Source organism: Pseudophryne corroboree, chromosome 4 (assembly GCF_028390025.1).
Source record: "Pseudophryne corroboree isolate aPseCor3 chromosome 4, aPseCor3.hap2, whole genome shotgun sequence".
Classification (NCBI taxonomy): domain Eukaryota; kingdom Metazoa; phylum Chordata; class Amphibia; order Anura; family Myobatrachidae; genus Pseudophryne; species Pseudophryne corroboree.
The window spans coordinates 149,291,286-149,310,251 of NC_086447.1; positions in this window are offsets into that span (position 1 = coordinate 149,291,286).

The window sequence follows — 18,966 nt, forward strand, 5'->3', positions numbered from 1 at the left end:
ATCAGATGATGGTGACAATAACATTATCTTTCCTATGTACAGCCAGTTTTGTACGCAGAGACCATTGACAGCTTGTTTTGTGGGGGCCAAAACAAATCAATCCTTTCAGCCACAAGTGGCAGTTCCTGACACTGAAGTGATTGGTTTGTTAAACTGTGCATGTCCTGTTTAGTATACAGTATTCCATATATTTCTTTGTATTATGCCCTGTTCGGAGCATTGCTCACTGTTTTTTTTTTTTTGCTTACTTTATTAAAATGCCATCCTGTCTGTCACTGTAATGCCACTCCTAGATGTGCCATGTTGGAAGTTTTTTTAAGTGCCCCATGTTTATGCTGCCCATTGCTGTCACTTAGCTTAGTCATCCAGCTGCCTCGGTGCAACCTTTTGGTCTAAGCTACATGCAAACAATATTGTGAGCTGTGAGGTTGTCAAAATTGACTGGAAATGTCTGGAAATTAATTATATGGAGGTTAACAATATAGTAGGAACAAAACAGGGCAAAATTCTGTTATTTTAGCTATTTTTATGATTTTTGTAAAAAAAAATACAGATCCAAAACCAAAACCCGCTAGGGCGGTTTTTGCAAAACCAAATACAGATCCAAAACACGAAGGAGATCCAAATCCAAAACCAGAACCCAAGAAAAGGGCCTGGCCCACATCCCTACTTCCTATCACTTTAGTACCAACCCATCCAAAAAAATAAAAAAAGTTTCATTTTGTCTCTTAAACTACTGTATTATTTAAACTCACATATAGGGCTTTATATATAAAAGAATTTGTTAGATTTTGTTCGACTTTGATCAATTTTAGATTGATTTTAATTGATGTTAGGCTTCCAGGGTTAAAACACACATTTACTAGCTGATGTTTTTTTATATTATTTTTTAAATGTAGAGTAAATGTGTGTTTTAACCCTGGAAGCGTAATATCAATTAAGATCGATCCAAAAATTGTTCTAAAATCAAACAAAATTGACCTTTAGTAAATATACCCTACAGTGTTAATGTCCCCTGAGAGTAAAGGCCGGTACTCACCAGCCGATGCGGGAGAGATGTGTGCTGAGCGGCTCAGCACACATCTCTCCCACCGCTCAGCACAGCGCAGTGTGTGCTGAGCGTGCGGGGGGAGATGGGGGGGGGCGCTCATTTCACCCAGCGGGTGAAACGAGCAACCTGCTAGATTGGCCTGCACGGCAGGCCAATCTATCACCGGCGATAGCGATGCGCGGGGCTGCGCATCGCTATCGCTGTGGGGGCTACACACGGAGCAATCCTGCTTAAAATCTAAGCAATCTAGTCAGATTGCTTAGATTTTAAGCAGCGATCGCACCGTGAGTAACCCCCTTAAGGTTGCTTTAGTACTATCATTATTACATGGGGTAATCTCATACTTGTGCACTTTTTATTAAATTACTGTAAGAAAATGCACATATCTGCTGAAAAGCAACTGGAAAGTGTAAAAGGTGTTCCTTTATATATAAAAATAGGAAGAGGAGTTCCTGACAGTGTGCAGGATTAAAGCAAAAACACTCTTTTTGGTGGCACTCATTTAATTATTTGAGATATCTAAAAAATAACTTTGATTTATATGCATCAAAATTGGTCATATATATGCATATTCCCTCTTAGGGAAAAAACACCTCAACCTGAATCTTGGACTTCTATGTCCTAGGTGAAGATATTAGATTTAGTACACTCCTATAAATCTCTAGTGTACTTTCATTCAGCAACACAAATGTTATAGTAAAGGCATACCATAAAGAAACATACAACTGCTTAAACTAAAACTGAGTATAAGGAGAATTATCAACACATAATTCTAGTACAAATATTCCAGAGTATCATGATCTCATTAATCTGAAGGGTATCAATCCCCCAGTTTTTCTCAGAATTTTATTTTATTTATCTTGAGCCCTCTACTTATACAGAACATACAATGAAACAAACAGAGAATCACAGCACTATAGTATAAATCACCATCAGCAAGTTTAGAAATAAAACATTTGTAAAGTATTGTACATGTAAAATCCATATCTAGAAAAATGTACTTTCAGTGGTGGGAACCAAAGCCTTGTCCCCTGGCTTGAAGGACCTTTAGTAAATATACCCCAGTAAACTACAAGTCTGATGGTGTATGGCTTAAGTACACAAAAGATGCTAAAATTCAAAATTACAAAACCCATTATTTGTGGCATGGCATCTAAACTGCACCATGCGTCTCTCACCATATGTTGCAAAAATACTACATCTGTAGTCCTATTGCAATAAATGGTCAAAACAACACTTCTAACTTAACAGTATTTCTGTGATAATATTATTGCAGATGTTCTCTTTTATTGGTGGTAATAGACCTCTCTGAATTGCACAGAGGGGTTTAGTTTTTCCCTAATTATTTCTAGTGAGCAACATTGTGAGTTCTGGTAATAGGTCACCACAGGTCTCAAGTTGTGTTGGCACTCAGTCAATCTCTTTGCTCACAGTTTCTGCCTGCTTTTCTCAGCATTAATTGTGCACCAAATGTCTTGGTAATAACTTCTTCTTCACCCTGGATTAATGTACATAAAGTTAATTCTTTGAAATTGGGGCTAATTAATAATGAAGAGTGGGAAGGTAATGAATATAAGGCAATCAAAAATACTCTTATGGTGGTCACAACTACTCTCGGTATTGCATGATGGCCATTGATAATCTCTGTATTAAATAGCATCACTGAGATCCTCTCTGTATTATTCAATATTCACAATGATGCTCTCTGTAATATACAAAGTTCACTGCGAGGGACTCTGCATTATATGGTGGTCACTGTGATGTTCTCTGCATTATATGGCATCACTTTGTTGTTCTCTGAATTATATGGCGGTCACTGTGCTGTTCTCTGTATTAAATAGAGGTCACTGATGCTCACTTTATGATATGGAGGACAGAGACACAACAGCTATGTACAGTTAGCTACAGTACAGTATGCTACTTCAATGTTTTTTGCATTTCCCATGCTTGAGACCTGGGGACTGATGTTCCCAAAGTACTATGAGGTGAGTTATCGCAGGGAATGAGGTGAGTTATCGCAGGGAAATTGAGAATTTGGTGGCCTGGAGTGAGGTTAATCACCTTCAATTAAATGTGGATAAAACCAAGGAACTGGTGATGGATGTCAGGCGTAGTTGTGATTTTTCACTACTCCCAGTATTTATAAATGGGTTAAATATTGAGGTTGTTCATTATTTTAAATTTTTAGGCATCCATGTTTCCTCCAGTTTATCGTGGGGTGTAAATACCCAGGCAATAGTTAAAAAGGTACACCAATACTTATTATTTCTGTACCGTCTTAAGGTTGCAGGTGTGGGCGTTGATACATTAATGAATTTTTATAGATGTGCTATTGAGAGTGTTTTAACTTATGGAATCATAGTTTGGTATGGAAACTGTACCATCCGCGAGCAAGGAGAGTTGGAGCGCTTGGTTCGCTCAGCAAGTAAAATGATTGGGGTCCAGCTGCAGACTGTTAAAGATTGATAAATAGAGCTAGGATTATACTGGAAAAAAGAACACCTACACTCAAGTAGTCCCCCTGGCGCCAATATAATTCGTTTTATTCGATTACCAACATGTATATGTCCCAAATCCGCATGCAGCTCACCATACACAGAGGGACTTCCCAACCCCCTTCAAATGGACAAAAAACTAAAATAAAAGAAATACAGATAGCGCTTGCAGATTTATAATAAATTTATTGATTAACTATTATCTCAATGATAATTCTCCACTAGTACTATTATAGTACCAAGGATATAAATTAATAAAAAATCTTTCCCTAGCCTTGACAACAAATTTACATATGTAAAAACTAAAACCACATTGACATCAATTAATAATATATAAGACAATGCTCTGCTCCACAGATTAGTTTAGCTAGCCCTTTTTGTAGAGAAAAAGATACAATAGTTTCAGTGAGTCCCAGTGTTTCACTTAATTGCTATAAAGCTACAACAGCTGAGTCCATTGACTGGTTACTTAGTTTCATTTAGTTTGCTGCTGTTTCCTTTCTTTGATAATTGTAATCTTGAGATAGATGTTATAGCATTAGATAATGTATGATATATAGAATAGAGCTTGCTTTCGATCACACATGATACGTATAGTATTTAGCAGCTTTTTTGTCCACTTTAAATGACGCTGATCAGGTTAGCAGCAATTTCATCATGAAGCAGTAGAATTAATGGATATAATCACAGTTTTTATAAGACATGGCCATGTTAAGTTTTAATTACCACTCCGCCTCAGGTTTCAGTCTTTGCAGTCCTCCCGGCTCTGGTGCTAATTGACCGTTCAAAACGAGCCTTATCCGGAGATTTGTCCGAAGTCCTCCTGATGCTCGGCGTGAGTGGTAGAATCGGTTGTCACTGGCAGGTGCAAATACAGAGACGCGTTTCACTACCTCCTGGCATCGGCAGCTTCCTCAGTCTGATGGAAGCTGCCGATGCCAGGAGGTAGTGAAACGCGTCTCTGTATTTGCACCTGCCAGTGACAACCGATTCTACCACTCACGCCGAGCATCAGGAGGACTTCGGACAAATCTCCGGATAAGGCTCGTTTTGAACGGTCAATTAGCACCAGAGCCGGGAGGACTGCAAAGACTGAAACCTGAGGCGGAGTGGTAATTAAAACTTAACATGGCCATGTCTTATAAAAACTGTGATTATATCCATTAATTCTACTGCTTCATGATGAAATTGCTGCTAACCTGATCAGCGTCATTTAAAGTGGACAAAAAAGCTGCTAAATACTATACGTATCATGTGTGATCGAAAGCAAGCTCTATTCTATATATCATACATTATCTAATGCTATAACATCTATCTCAAGATTACAATTATCAAAGAAAGGAAACAGCAGCAAACTAAATGAAACTAAGTAACCAGTCAATGGACTCAGCTGTTGTAGCTTTATAGCAATTAAGTGAAACACTGGGACTCACTGAAACTATTGTATCTTTTTCTCTACAAAAAGGGCTAGCTAAACTAATCTGTGGAGCAGAGCATTGTCTTATATATTATTAATTGATGTCAATGTGGTTTTAGTTTTTACATATGTAAATTTGTTGTCAAGGCTAGGGAAAGATTTTTTATTAATTTATATCCTTGGTACTATAATAGTACTAGTGGAGAATTATCATTGAGATAATAGTTAATCAATAAATTTATTATAAATCTGCAAGCGCTATCTGTATTTCTTTTATTTTAGGATTATACTGTCTGATTCCAGCCATCTGTCTGCATATCTTTTTATTTAGTTGCCCTCTGGTAAGTGTTTTAGATCCTTGAAGGCACGCACAAATCGTCTACAGAACAGTTTCTTTACAACTGCCGTGCGCATGCTAAACACTCATTGCAAATAATGTGTTATCTCTAATGTGTGTTATTGTATGCTTTTTTTATAACTATATATATATATATATATATATATATATAAAGTTCCAACGAAGAATGGCACTGTACTGTTGCTGTTTGTCCTGACAACGAGGCTCTGAGCCTCGAAACGTTGACTTGTGGAAATGAATAGTCCTTTTTTGCAACTTTGTCTCTGAGTGCCATTCTTCGTTGGAACTTTATTCTTCTTGTTTGTTTGGCACATGAGCACGTTGAGAACGATTTTTGGAGTGCCGGCTGCTGCTGTATCTATATATATATATATATTTTTTTTTTTTTATTATTACTATTATTGCTTGGTGTGTTGTACAAATTGAATTTCGTTGTCAACTTTGTTTGACAATGACAATAAATGTATCAGTATCAGTATCAGTATCAGTATCAGTACTACAGGTTGAGTATCCCATATCCAAATATTCCGAAATACGGAATATTCCGAAATACGGACTTTTTTGAGTGAGATTGAGATAGTGAAACCTTTGTTTTCTGATGGCTCAATGTACACAAACTTTGTTTAATACACAAAGTTATTAAAAAAATTGTATTAAATGACCTTCCGGCTGTGTGTATAAGGTGTATATGTACCATAAATGCATTCTGTGCTTAGATTTAGGTCCCATCACCATGATATCTCATTATAGTATGCAATTATTCCAAAATGCGGAAAAATCCGATATCCAAAATACCTCTGGTCCCAAGCATTTTGGATAAGGGAGACTCAACCTGTACTACTTTATATGTGTATTTCTGTGTAATTAAATTATTGTTGCTAAGTTTAATAAAAATGTATGTTACTTTTTAAAACTAATTAAGTCCCTGTCAGCGCTTCCTTAATTTGTATCTTTTGGTTCCCCACAAATTTTAACCCTAGCATCCCATATGCTTAATGGTCCTGGTAGGTCCTGGTCAAACCCTAGTTATGGGTCCCGCACATTAGCGTTTCTATAATGGGTGCAATGGATACGGTGCACACGGGCCCCTGAGTCCAGGGGGGCCCACACCGCACCCATTTTAACACTTACCTTTCCGGAGTCCAGCGCCGGGACCTGCAACCGCTGTGGAAATAGCCGTCAAAATGGCCACTGCGCATGCGCGGTAGCCAAATTGGTCTCCGGATCATGGCGGGCAACATGTTCCCGGACACCTGCGCATGCACAGTAGACTCTGGCACAATGCCGGAGTCTACAGCGCCGTACAGAGGAGGGGGCTCACCCGGAAGTGCACACGGGCCCCCTCCTCTGTAGAAATGCCCCTGGTCCCGCAAGTCATATACAGAGAGGTGAGACATCTGCCTCTCTACACCTTTGAGCGGTTTGGCCAACAGGTGAGAACAACATTATGACGTCTGCTTTACGTAAAGAAAATAAAATGGCAGCCTGCAGATAAGTTCTTATTGTGACAGGCCAGCAAACTCATCAATGTGAACTTGGGGCAGTGTCAAATAATGTGTATTATAGGAGGGCGTCAAGTCCCGCACTCTGATAGGGCCATCTGAACCTTTAGATACAACCTTATAAATAATTACAGGTTGAGTATCCCATATCCAAAATGCTTGGGACCAGAAGTATTTTGGATATGGGATTTTCCTGTATTTTGGAATAATTGCATACCATAATGAGATATCATGGTGATGGGACCCAAGTCTAAGCATAGAATGCATTTATATTTCATTTACACCTTATACACACAGCCTGAAGGTCATTTTAGCCAATATTTTTAATAATTTTGTGCATTAAACAAAGTCTGTGTACATTCACACAATTCATTTATGTTTCATAGACACCTTATGCACACAGCCTGAAGGTCGTTTAATACAATATTTTTAATAACTTTGTGTATTAAACAAAGTTTGTGTACATTGAGCCATCAGAAAACAAAGGTTTCACTAGCTCATTCTTAGTCAAATAAATTCTGTATTTCGGAATATTCCGTATTTCAGAATATTTGGATATGGGATACTCAACCTGTATTGATATTGACGCTGCAATGTGTTTAGCATAAAAAGTACAAAATAGTTTCAGTACAAAGATGAGAAAACTCTCAGCAGGAAAGGGGTTAATAATCAGAAATGAAACCATTTCCTGCATTTAACCAGAAATAAAACACAGGCATTATACACACATTCAATATTTTATGACTAGAGATTACCATTAAAAACAAGTGGTCAGTTTGATTTTTAATCTCAGAAAATATGTTTCTGTGAACATAATTGCAATGTATTTTCTGACACATAATATCTCATAGAAATATGCCTTAAGTATTAATGTACATTAGTACAGCATTGTTATATTGTGCCTGTTAAACAGAGCTAATCTCTGGTAATCGGGAACTATGATGAATAATAGAGATGTTCTTTAGCTGCCAAGGGCTTTATTCAATGTGACACATGTCATCCCAGGCAATTTGCTATGACAAGCAGGAGAAAATGTCACTAGTCCCTATCCTGTCACATTATATTGTCTATAAACTGTGCTCCTTTATTATATCATCACAGTGTACACATTTCTTTTATAGATAAATAAATTGACTGAAAAGGCAGGAAACTGCAAATATGTCCTTCAAGGTACAGCAACCTATCAGGATGGCTTTGTGTGTCAGAAACAAGCTTGTACATTACATCGAGAATCTTTCTTATACAAAATATTTCTCAAAGTATTCTGAGGTTGATCATTCATACATTTCAGGACTAAATGAGCCTTAAACACAAACCTTTCTTATCATTGCATATTGCGGCAATTTGGAATGTTTTATTGGGGCTATTTATGAAAGGGCAGAGACTGGGACACCAGCTCCCACAGGAGTGATGAGTACAAAGTAAAGTGATAGCGTAGCCTTGGATTCGGTATATACTGTTGATGGTCAGAATTTTGACATGTTCAGCATATTGAAATGTCATGATAACGATGTATTAACCTGGAGAAGGCATAAGGAAGTGATAAACCAGTGATATGTGCAAGGTGATAATGTACCAGCCAATCAGCTCTAATATGTAAATTAACAGTTAGGATCTGATTGGCTGGTGCCTTTATCACCTTGCACATATCACTGGTTTATCACTTCCTTATGCCTTCTCCAGGTTAATACATCTGCCCCATTGTTAGCAATCAGCAGTGTGGCAATATGGCTGCTGTGGAGGTTAGTACCTTAAACTACTACCTTAACTCTAACTGTAAGCTTAACACTAAACCTAACCCGGCAGCTGATGCTCCTGTTCTGGTGGTTACAGCTAATGTTGCTGGTTGCTGGGATATGTCCCTTACCTAACCCTAAACCTAACCTGGCAACTGAGGTTACTGTTCCTGCAGTTACAGATATTGTTACAATATTACAGTTCAGGGGTAAGCAAGTCCCATATTCTAACCTTAAACCTCATGCCAGCTAGGCATGAAGGGTAAAAGTAAACGCCATAGGGGTCTATGGCCCAAATGTATATTAAGCCTTAAAAGTGATAAAGTGGAGACGGATAAAGAGTGATAAATGACAACCAGCTCCTAGCTGTCATTTTTCAAACACTGGGGCAGATGTACAGTATTAATCCTGGAGAAGGGATAAAGAAGTGATAAACCAGTGACAAGCGCAAGGTGATAACGCACCAGCCAGCCAACTGTTACTGTCATTTTTCAAACACCGCCTGTGACATGGCAGTTAGCTAGCTGATTGGCTGGTAATTTATTACTCTTTATCCGTCTCCACTTCATTACTTTTTAAGGCTTAATACATTTGGGCCTTAGGGGGACATTTACTATGCAGTGATAAGGGGTGTAGTATGAGTGACTGACAGCTGGGATCCCGAGGGCCGGCATATCGGCACCGGGATCCCGACCGCCGGCATACCGACAGCTGGGCGAGCGCTAATGAGCCCCTTGTGGGCTTGCTGTGCTCACCACGCTGCGGGCACGGTGGTGCGCTACTTACGCCATGCTATTTATTCTCCCTCCAGGGGGGATCGTGAACCCCCAAGCAGGAGAATATGTGTTGGCATGCCGGCGGCCGGGATCCCGGTGCCGGCATGCTGGTCGCCGGGATCCCGGCCGGCGGCACACTGAAGACCACCCATGATAAGAGTGGAGAAGTGAGCCGGTGGAGAAGTTGCCCCATCAACCAATCAGCAGCTCTGTATAATTTTATAGTATGCAAATTATAGATTTTACTTCAGTGCTGATTGGATGCCATTTGCACTTCTCCACTGGCTCACTTCTCCGCTCTTATCACTGCATAGTAAATATCCCCCTAAGTACTGTAAGCCTTTGTGAGTGATAAAGTGGAGAGAGATAAAGTGCCATCCAATCAATTACTAACTGCCAAGCTACAGGCTGAGTTTGAAAAATGACAGGAGCTGATTGGTTGGTTGCTTAAATTACATTTCTCAGTTAAAAATAAGTGATGTGACAATACTCCCTGAATAATGAATGTACTGTTTTGTACTTACAGTTTAGCAAGAGGGGAAATGCAGTGGAGTAGGGATTTTGCAGTTACTTCCAAGTCCCCCATCTAGAAATAAATATCCATACAATTAATGAAGAGATCTGGGGCTGGCAGAACTATTGGAAAAAGCACTCAGGCCAGACTCTGTTATCTTAGGGTCTGATCAAAGAGGAAGCATTGATGAGAGAGGGGACGGGCAGAGAGAAAGAGAGAGATGGTTAAGGAGAGGGAGAAATATATGCAACAGCTACCAACCCCCCATCCGTAGATGTCAGTTACACCTATGAATATCCCAAATATAATCTAACACCATAAATACAAACATATAGTAATGACAATAGATAGCATTTAACCCCTTAATGCTCTGAAATTGTAATTTTTTAAATTACTGAAATAGGTAAAGAATAGCTATTTAAAACATATCCCACACTGTGTTAGTAAAATAAAATAAAAATGTTTATTTTTATTTTTAATACTATCATTTAAAAAAAAGAGCATCAGCATCCGATGTTTCGATCTTCAGTGATCGGAACATAACGCCATAGCAGCTTTACATTCGCCCTACGTCTGAACCAGGCCCCTAGGCAACATATACAAAGTAATGTTAATTAACATTAAAGTTAAATGACAATAAAGATGATTATTTAAAATTTTTAAAACCCAGAATATCACAGTGGCTACATGTTGTGTTTTCTTAATATTTAATGTTCCATTTCCCAATCTGTAGAATGTATTTCCCATATGTATGATGTGCAGATCTGCATTGGTAGCACTGCAGGAGTTTGGTTACTTAGCACAGCAGAGACAGATACAATAATCTTAAATCCGGCGCCGCTTCTTTCACTGCGTTAGAGTTTGTTTCTCAGATTTATAGCGTCCTTCATCACAATGTAAAATATGTGCACGCATCAATTCCAGGAGAAGGACACTTCAAGTAAAATCTGGATGCAGGTACAGAGACATAAACGTTATATCACAACAGGAAGTGATTGATTTATAAAACACTTAGACAGCTAGTATAATAAAGCGCAATAGCAGATTATAACAGGGATTATAAAAGGGTTTAGTAAAATGCTGACAAGATCTATTTTATAGCTGACAAAAAGAAAATTATTGCATTTTAACCTCACAACAATATGTTAGATTCTTGACCACTGGTCATAAAAAAATGCTAATAGAATATTGTTGATCAAATCCAACATTTGAAATGAAGGACAGCAAAGAAGATGACTTTTAGGAAAAGAAAAAACGACTACATGTGAGATATGGGGATAGGGAGGAGAACGTTGGCTGTAGATGGATTTAATGCACAGGAGGATCCAAAGGGTATCCTGTATGAATTTGTACTACACATGCTCTGAAAATGGGTACATGAGAGTACGGGCAATGCGGAATCATACATTTATGACCATAATTATTACAGTAAAAATAAAATAATTTAATACTAGAATGCACACACACCCTTCCTAAGAATAATAGAAGCAGGAGAGAGTAACTTTAAGATGAATATGGCATCAAATATCTCTGTTTTCAAAAATGCAATTAAAACAATAAGTGAGCATGAATTCAATAAGAGAAATAGTGAAATAAAATTTTGGCCATTAAGAAATGGAGTGTGAAAGTTTATTGAGGTTTGAAACTCCTCCCAGGCGATTAGCCCAAAAAGATCAAAAACAAAATAATGAAACAGTGTACGCTGTGTGATAATAAACCAATATTAAAATGTTTATACTTACCTTGTTCGGGTAAGCTAATTTCAAATTGATTTGTCTCATGAATTTCCAGTTCACTTTCCATGTATGGGAAAAATATTTTTATTTAAAAAAAGATATTGCTACAAATACTATTCACAAATTGGTAATAAAAAAAAAAGAATTAGATACAAAGTAGAAAAAGGGTTTCTTCTACACGTTTCACATCTGCTTCCTCAGGAAATTAAAACAAAGCTTGTTTTGCTGAATTATTTAATTCATTCATTTTATATTTTAAGTTTTCTTCTTTATAACTAATTTGCCTGAACTATAGAGTCTTAGTTAAAAAAGTTTAAACAATAGTGTTTGAGCTGGAACTCAAGTACTGTTTTCAACTTATGTTTCATCATTTTAGTGATTTTATGTCACAGGTTTGTGCGATTAAGCCTTAATCACCTTTTCTAAAGGAAGACTTCTGACAAGACACAAGTAAACACACTTACAAGTTTATTTTTGCCTGATGGTCATTATCAGGCTATCCAAATAAAAGTCCATTTTTTTGCATAGAAAAATTACCCATTTTCATGCGATTTGTGATAAGTTCCCAGACCCATGTGTTTTGGCAGCCGTGTTCACGAAAATGGGTAATTTTTCTTGGATTTTTTTTTCTCCTGCCTCATGCAGGTGAAAAATATCCCAGATTACTGTCGGTTTATGGGGCTAAATGGATAGCCCTCGGGGATCAAGTAGCCATGGCAATTTAATGCGGCTAATTGGAAACCAAAATAAAAGTTAAAGTAAAAAACTTTTTAAAACTTTTGCTTTGTCTCTGTCTCTTTTTCTGCTTTCTTTGAATGGTTGGCCACCCCATTTTACAAGCGGAAAGTCTTTTTGCTCCTTTAATTTTTGAAAAAAAGATTACACTTATCATAGAGGAGATTTTGATTTGTTGTACCGTTCTGCTGATGTGCATTCATTGTCCGTCACTTGTTTACTTATGATTCATGTGATCTGATTAATAAATAAACTCTTTAAAAAAAAAAATTTTTTGCTTTGGCCATGTTTCAGTTATGGTACAACTTAAATTTAAAGTGTCTGTCGTGAATGCAACCATTGACATTGGGGTTTTTTTTGTACATAAATGAACATTGAAAGGCGTAGGACCACTTTGATCAAGTTCGATGTTCAACAAATGCCTTACACAAATAATTAGCATGTTGGACATTTGATAGTCATATAACCATACATGAAACATGCTCAATGGACTTTTGACACGATTGCAACATACAGTATGTTTGATAAGTTCAATGAAATATTTAAAAAAGCTTAATTAATGTGGAAGAGGCTTGTACATTGCAAAACTAGTTGAACATCCACAAACCAGCCTAAACAGACATAAATTGGATACACACTATAAGATTATGGGGTATATTTAATAATGTGCGATTTTGGGTTTTTGATGATTTCGCATTCAATTTTGCATTTGGAGAGTTACTAAAGGCAAAATCGAATGTAAAATCAAATATAAAACCAAAAGCCAATCCAAATCGAATATCGCTAAAACATCAGTACTTTTATATAGATGAGTAATAGATCTCCTGATTTACTAACTGAAAATCAAACACAAATCGAACACAAAATCAAACTACAAATACCCAAAATAATAGACTAATAACAGACAGACGATTTTAGCTTCTAGACAACATTCTATTACCTAAACCTTCATTATAATGCCTATAAAAGTAGTGCATGCGCCAAAGTTTAATAGCGATGCTGCTCGCAGCGTTTACCTTTACACAGAGTGATTAACAGTCAGGCACCATTGGCGGGCATTGATGGGGGAGTGGTTACAAAAATGCAGACGTGTCATGGTCATTTTTGGGGCACGTCGCTGGGTGCGCCTGTGAATCTGTACTCAAGCAGCGTGCCTCTGTCATCACTGTTCAGGCTGCCATGCTGCGTGACCATTGATTTCATCGAGCTGACTATTATTGAAGGAAGCATGTGCGTGTGCGCTGGGAATTTGTACGCAGTTTTTGTGCCATCGCACTTTTCTCTGTACTTTTCAGGGCTGCAGGGTCTTCTGAATAATTTGCAAATCCTCAGCGTGTACAATCGCAGGTGCGATTGACAGAGCGTCTGCCAATTAATCAGGCCAGATATGTTACTAATACTGTAAAGGCTCTATGTGACGGGTCTAAATTACATGATTTTAGATGTTTTTATAAATTTTAAAAGAAATCAAGAAACACTTGAGGATCTGCGCGCATCTCTAATAAAAAGGGACCGAACCATGTGGCTCACTGTGGTTGTATGAATTAAGGACCTCATTCAGAAACAGACACAGTGTACATTGTTCCTGCATCTTTGGATTCTCCGCCCCCAAATGGTGACAGGCTGCGGCTTAGGGGGCACAGCATGCGGCGATGCAGGATCCATCATGCACATACACAAAACAGGTCCTGTGCCCACCATCAGAAATGTACACAAACCAGAATTAGAGAAACCACAGCCGCTTCTTGCATGTGATATGTTTCAACCAATAGGAATAAATGTTTGTTTATATTTTGTATACAAATTTGGATTCAATCTTGTAGATGATTTCATAGGTGATTTTGAAATGGATATCCTAAATCGGACACAAAATCACTAGTCAAAATCAAACAACATTGAATTTGATTTTGAAATTGATTTAAAAATCAAGTCAAGGCAAATAGGGGCTAAGATGAGTGAAAGAGAACATTGATTTGATTCAATTTCAGTCAATTTAACTCAAACTTAAAATGTAATACAAAATTTTACTTTAATAAATATACCTCTACAGTATCTGTCCAATTTTTCTAGTTGAAACAAAAATCTGTTAATGTATGGGTACAAATGGGAATTGACCATTTGCTCCCAAACACTGAAAAACAGACAAAAATTGTCATTAAGACAAATTGGTTAAATCTGTTTGATTTAACCAATTTATTTGTTTTTTCCAGATTTTGGGAACAAATAGTCAATTTGCTCCCATACATTACCATATTTTTGTTCCAACCAGTCATAATCTTACAGTGTGTATCCAGCATAACAGTAAATCTTGATTTGTTCTATCCAACATGCAGTTTGAGAATTCTTACATAGGGGTCTACGTATGAAGACATGTAGAGAGATAAAGTTGATGGAGATAAAGTATAAACCAATCAGCTCCTAACGCCATGTTACAGGCTGTGTTTGAAAAATAACAGTTAGGAGCTGATTGTCTGGTACTTTGTCTCCATCCACTTTATCTCTCTTCAAGGCTTTGTACATAAAACCCAAAGTTTTCAACATTTGTGTATATTTAACAAATGACTGTTATTTGATAACAGTTGATCTCTTTCAAAGTAGTAAAACTATCACTTTCAGTTTATTCAGAAGCAGAAATGAAAAAATGTGAGAACAACGTAGAACTGATTAAATAAATGTTAAATCTGATAAAAGGGCCCAATGGATTTACATTTGACTAAACTTGATAAAATGAAAAATGATAAACACAAGTAAATCTACTTACAATCCATCAACTAAGAAAAGTTGCCTAGAGAGACTGGTATGGGATTGAACGACACATCAAAATGTCAACTGCTGTTCTAGGGTACAATATTAAAATGCATAATATGGGAGCATCTTCAATAGGAAAATAGTATGTTATAGTCATACCATCTCCTGGGTGTATAAGGTAAAGTAGCGATAAACAAGGAACTTTTAAAGATAGTTATTAGAATTCATAGCTCACTTAGTATGACTTATAGTATATTGGGGCAGATGTATTAACCTGGAGAAGGCATAAGGAAGTGATAAACCAGTGATATGTGCAAGGTGATAAAGGCACCAGCCAATCAGCTCCAATATGTAAATTAACAGTTAGGATCTGATTGGCTGGTGCCTTTATCACCTTGCACATATCACTGGTTTATCACTTCCTTATGCCTTCTCCAGGTTAATACATCTGCCCCAATGTTCCTAAACTCCTCTAGCCTTTAAATCTTTATATAATCTCTTAAAAAACATTTGCAATTAGATCTTACCCTGCTCCACCTATTTTATACACATAAATGCACCCTCACACCTGCTTGCATCCACTACTGTTTTCCACATTATTGCATCTTACCTACCTTTCTCCAACCTATACTACTCACACTATTGAACTTTTACACCTTCTGTAGTCCCAGCTATTCTACCACACTATTGCACCCTCACATCACCTTAAACCACCTACAGGACACTACAGCACCATTGCACCCTCACATCCCCCTACTCCCACCTATACTACCACACTAACGCACCCTCATACCCCCTTACTCCCATCGATACTACAACACTATTGCATCCTCACGTCACCTTACTCCACCTACAGTATACTACCGCACAATTGCACCCTCACATCCCCCTACTCCCACCTATACTACCACATGAATGCATCCTCACATCGCTCTATCATGAATGGGCATAACTACAGGAGCACTGTAACGTAACAACATTTAAATAGAACTGATAATCTTAGATTTAAGGCTATTATGGCTGCAAAGTGGAAAAGGAGATTTGGTAATACTATTATTCCAAAGACTTACAAGTTATGGGCTGATACTGGGTTGCACAAATTTCTCTTCAAAGAAGCAAACAGCAAGTTATTACATACAGCGCATGCACAGAAGTGACTTTATGCATTTTAATGTAAACCTGTTTATTTTTGACTTGGATGGAACTTGGCCAGATCGGTCTTTCCATGAAATAAGGCATTTCAGTGCAGAAGCTGGGCAGGTCGAAGAGGTTACTGACTTGTGAGAGTGTCTTTTGTGATACTACCACTTTGCAGTCATCTCAGCAGGGTTGGACTGACCCAGTGCTTAAAGTGGTCCTAGCGAGGTGATGAAACTCAACCCCCCTCCTCATGGTGCCCATGTAATAAAGGTATTGCGCGTGCCGTAGACACGTGCTGCAAAAAAGGGGCATGGCCTCAAAAAGAAAGGGGCGTGGTCACACAATAGTAATAATGCCTACAGTAGTAGCACCCCGTAATACACATAATGCCCACAGCAGTAACACCCCTTATACAATGCACACAGTAGTAGTGCTCCTTATGCAATGTCCACTGTACTCGTAGTGCCCACAGTGGTAGTGTCCCTTATATAGACCCCATAGTAGTGGTGCACCTTATGCAATGCCTGCAATAGTAGTGCCCCTTATGTCCCCAGGAGTTATGCCCTTTATGAAGTGCCCCCTTTACAATGCCCTCATTAGTAGTGCCCCCAGTAGTAATGCCCTTAATGGTAATGCCCCTGTGTAGTATTGCCCCCAGTAGTAATGTTGCCTGTAGTAATGCCCCCAGTCATTTAGCCTGTAGTTTAGCCCCAGTAGTTATGCCCCCAGTGGTAATGCCCCTGTAGTTATGCCCCCTTGTAGTTTAGCCCCAGTAGTTTAGCCCCTGTAGTTACGCCCCTAGTAGTTTAGCACCCCTGTAGTTTGCCACCAAGTAGTAATGCCCCTGTAGTTATGCCCCCAGTAGTAATGCCCTCCTGTAGTTTGCCCCAAGCAGTTAGCCCCCAGAAGCTTGCCCCCTTTTAGTTTGTCCTCAGTAGATGCCCCTCAGTAGTAATGCCCCCCAGTAGTTTGCCCCAGTAGATGCCCACCCAGTAGTAATACCCCCCAGTAGTTTGCCCCAGTAGATCCACCCAATAGCAATGCCCCTAGTAGTTTGTCCCAGTAGATGCCCCCCAGTATTAATGCCCCCCCGTAGTTTTCCCCCAGTAGATGCCCCCCAGTAGTAATGCCACCTATTAGTTTGCCCCAGTAGATGCCCCCCAGTAGTTTGCCCCAGTAGATGCCCCCCAGTAGTAATGCCCTCCCAGTAGTTTGCCCACAGTAGATGCCCCCCAGTAGTAATGCCCTCCCAGTAGTTTGCCCACAGTAGATGCGCCGCTATACTAAGGAAGAAAACAAAAAAATCACAATACTCACCGAGCCTCGCTCCCTCTTCCAGACCACTGCAGTCCTCTCTTGGCGTCCGCTCCTAGGCACTGTACTATGGGAGAGACGTCATGACGTCTCTTCCATAGTGCACAGTGACAGTGCCGGAAGCTAGAGCTCAGTACTGAGCTCCTGCTGCGGGTTTCCACTGTAGAGAGGGAGACGAGTGTCCGCTGGTAACACAATCTCAGCGGGCGCCCATCATCTCCCTGCGGCGCCCGGGACACATCAGGTTAGGTGAGCCGGAGGACGCGGAACTGCGTTCCGTCTCCAAGTGGAACTGACGGAATGCAATTCCGCCCCGTTCCAGCTCACTTTAACCCCTGGACTGACCCACATGGGAACAGGAGCCCAGTACATGCACTCGCTAATCATTAGCCATGCCTCTAAGCATGGGGCTCTACCACTGCATCCTCCCGGTGGGCCCTTCATGCCCCAGTCCAACACTGCATCTTAGAATCAGCTCCTAGATTACTTAATTTCTGTTCCATATTCTTATAGAAAATAAGTGTCTTCAGTAGTATGCCCTAGTAGTGTTCAGCTTTCTCAGTTCAGAGCACATTTGGCATGCAAACAAATATATCTAAGAATTGCCCCAAAAAACTCAGCAAAATAATATACAGTGTATATGAGGACATATTGGCGCACCCCACTGTCTTTGAAAATGGCAAGGCAAATGTTTGAAAAACTCCACAAATCTGTATTTTATATCATACTGTCATTTATTCCATGACATTGGTGTATTGTAAATATAGACATGATTATAAAATAGAGAAAGTGTTTTTTACGCATCTATACTGTATTATTTGGGATTCTTCACTTTAATGATGTCTGGAGGTGGAAGAATGTAGTTGATTAGAAACAATGTTATTCTATCCTTTAGGGTCTCATTTTGCATAGACAGGAGTAACACAATAACTGTATTATACAAGTCCTTTGTGCAAATATTGCCAGTACCAGCAACTACTCTGCAAGAGCGGTCAGAGTTGAATCACCCACAAGGTAAAAGATGCCTTTGCCTGGAGTCCACTTAGTTCTGGAAGATCAACTTCTCAAGGCCTGGTGTCAGTTCTTCTATTTCTGTTTAATGATGAACAGCCAATTTATTCCACAGCCCTACTTATGGATATGCAATTCCCCAATAGGGATAAAAAGAAGTGGTAAACAAACTTGAGAGCCACGTGTATTGAAGTATGGGAGGGCTTTTGATCTGCCTTTCAAAGTGGACCTGCAAGTACATACAACATGTGTGTAAGATGGACACATGAGAAGTGAGACAAATGTCAATGAGTATATGATAAACAATAGACTTGCATTACATTCTATTGGAAGTAATTGGGGATAAAAATAAAATGCAGTTTTTCATGATTGTTCACTACTTTCAGCAAACTAATTCAACCCACAAAACAATTGAATTAGAGATGAGCGGGTT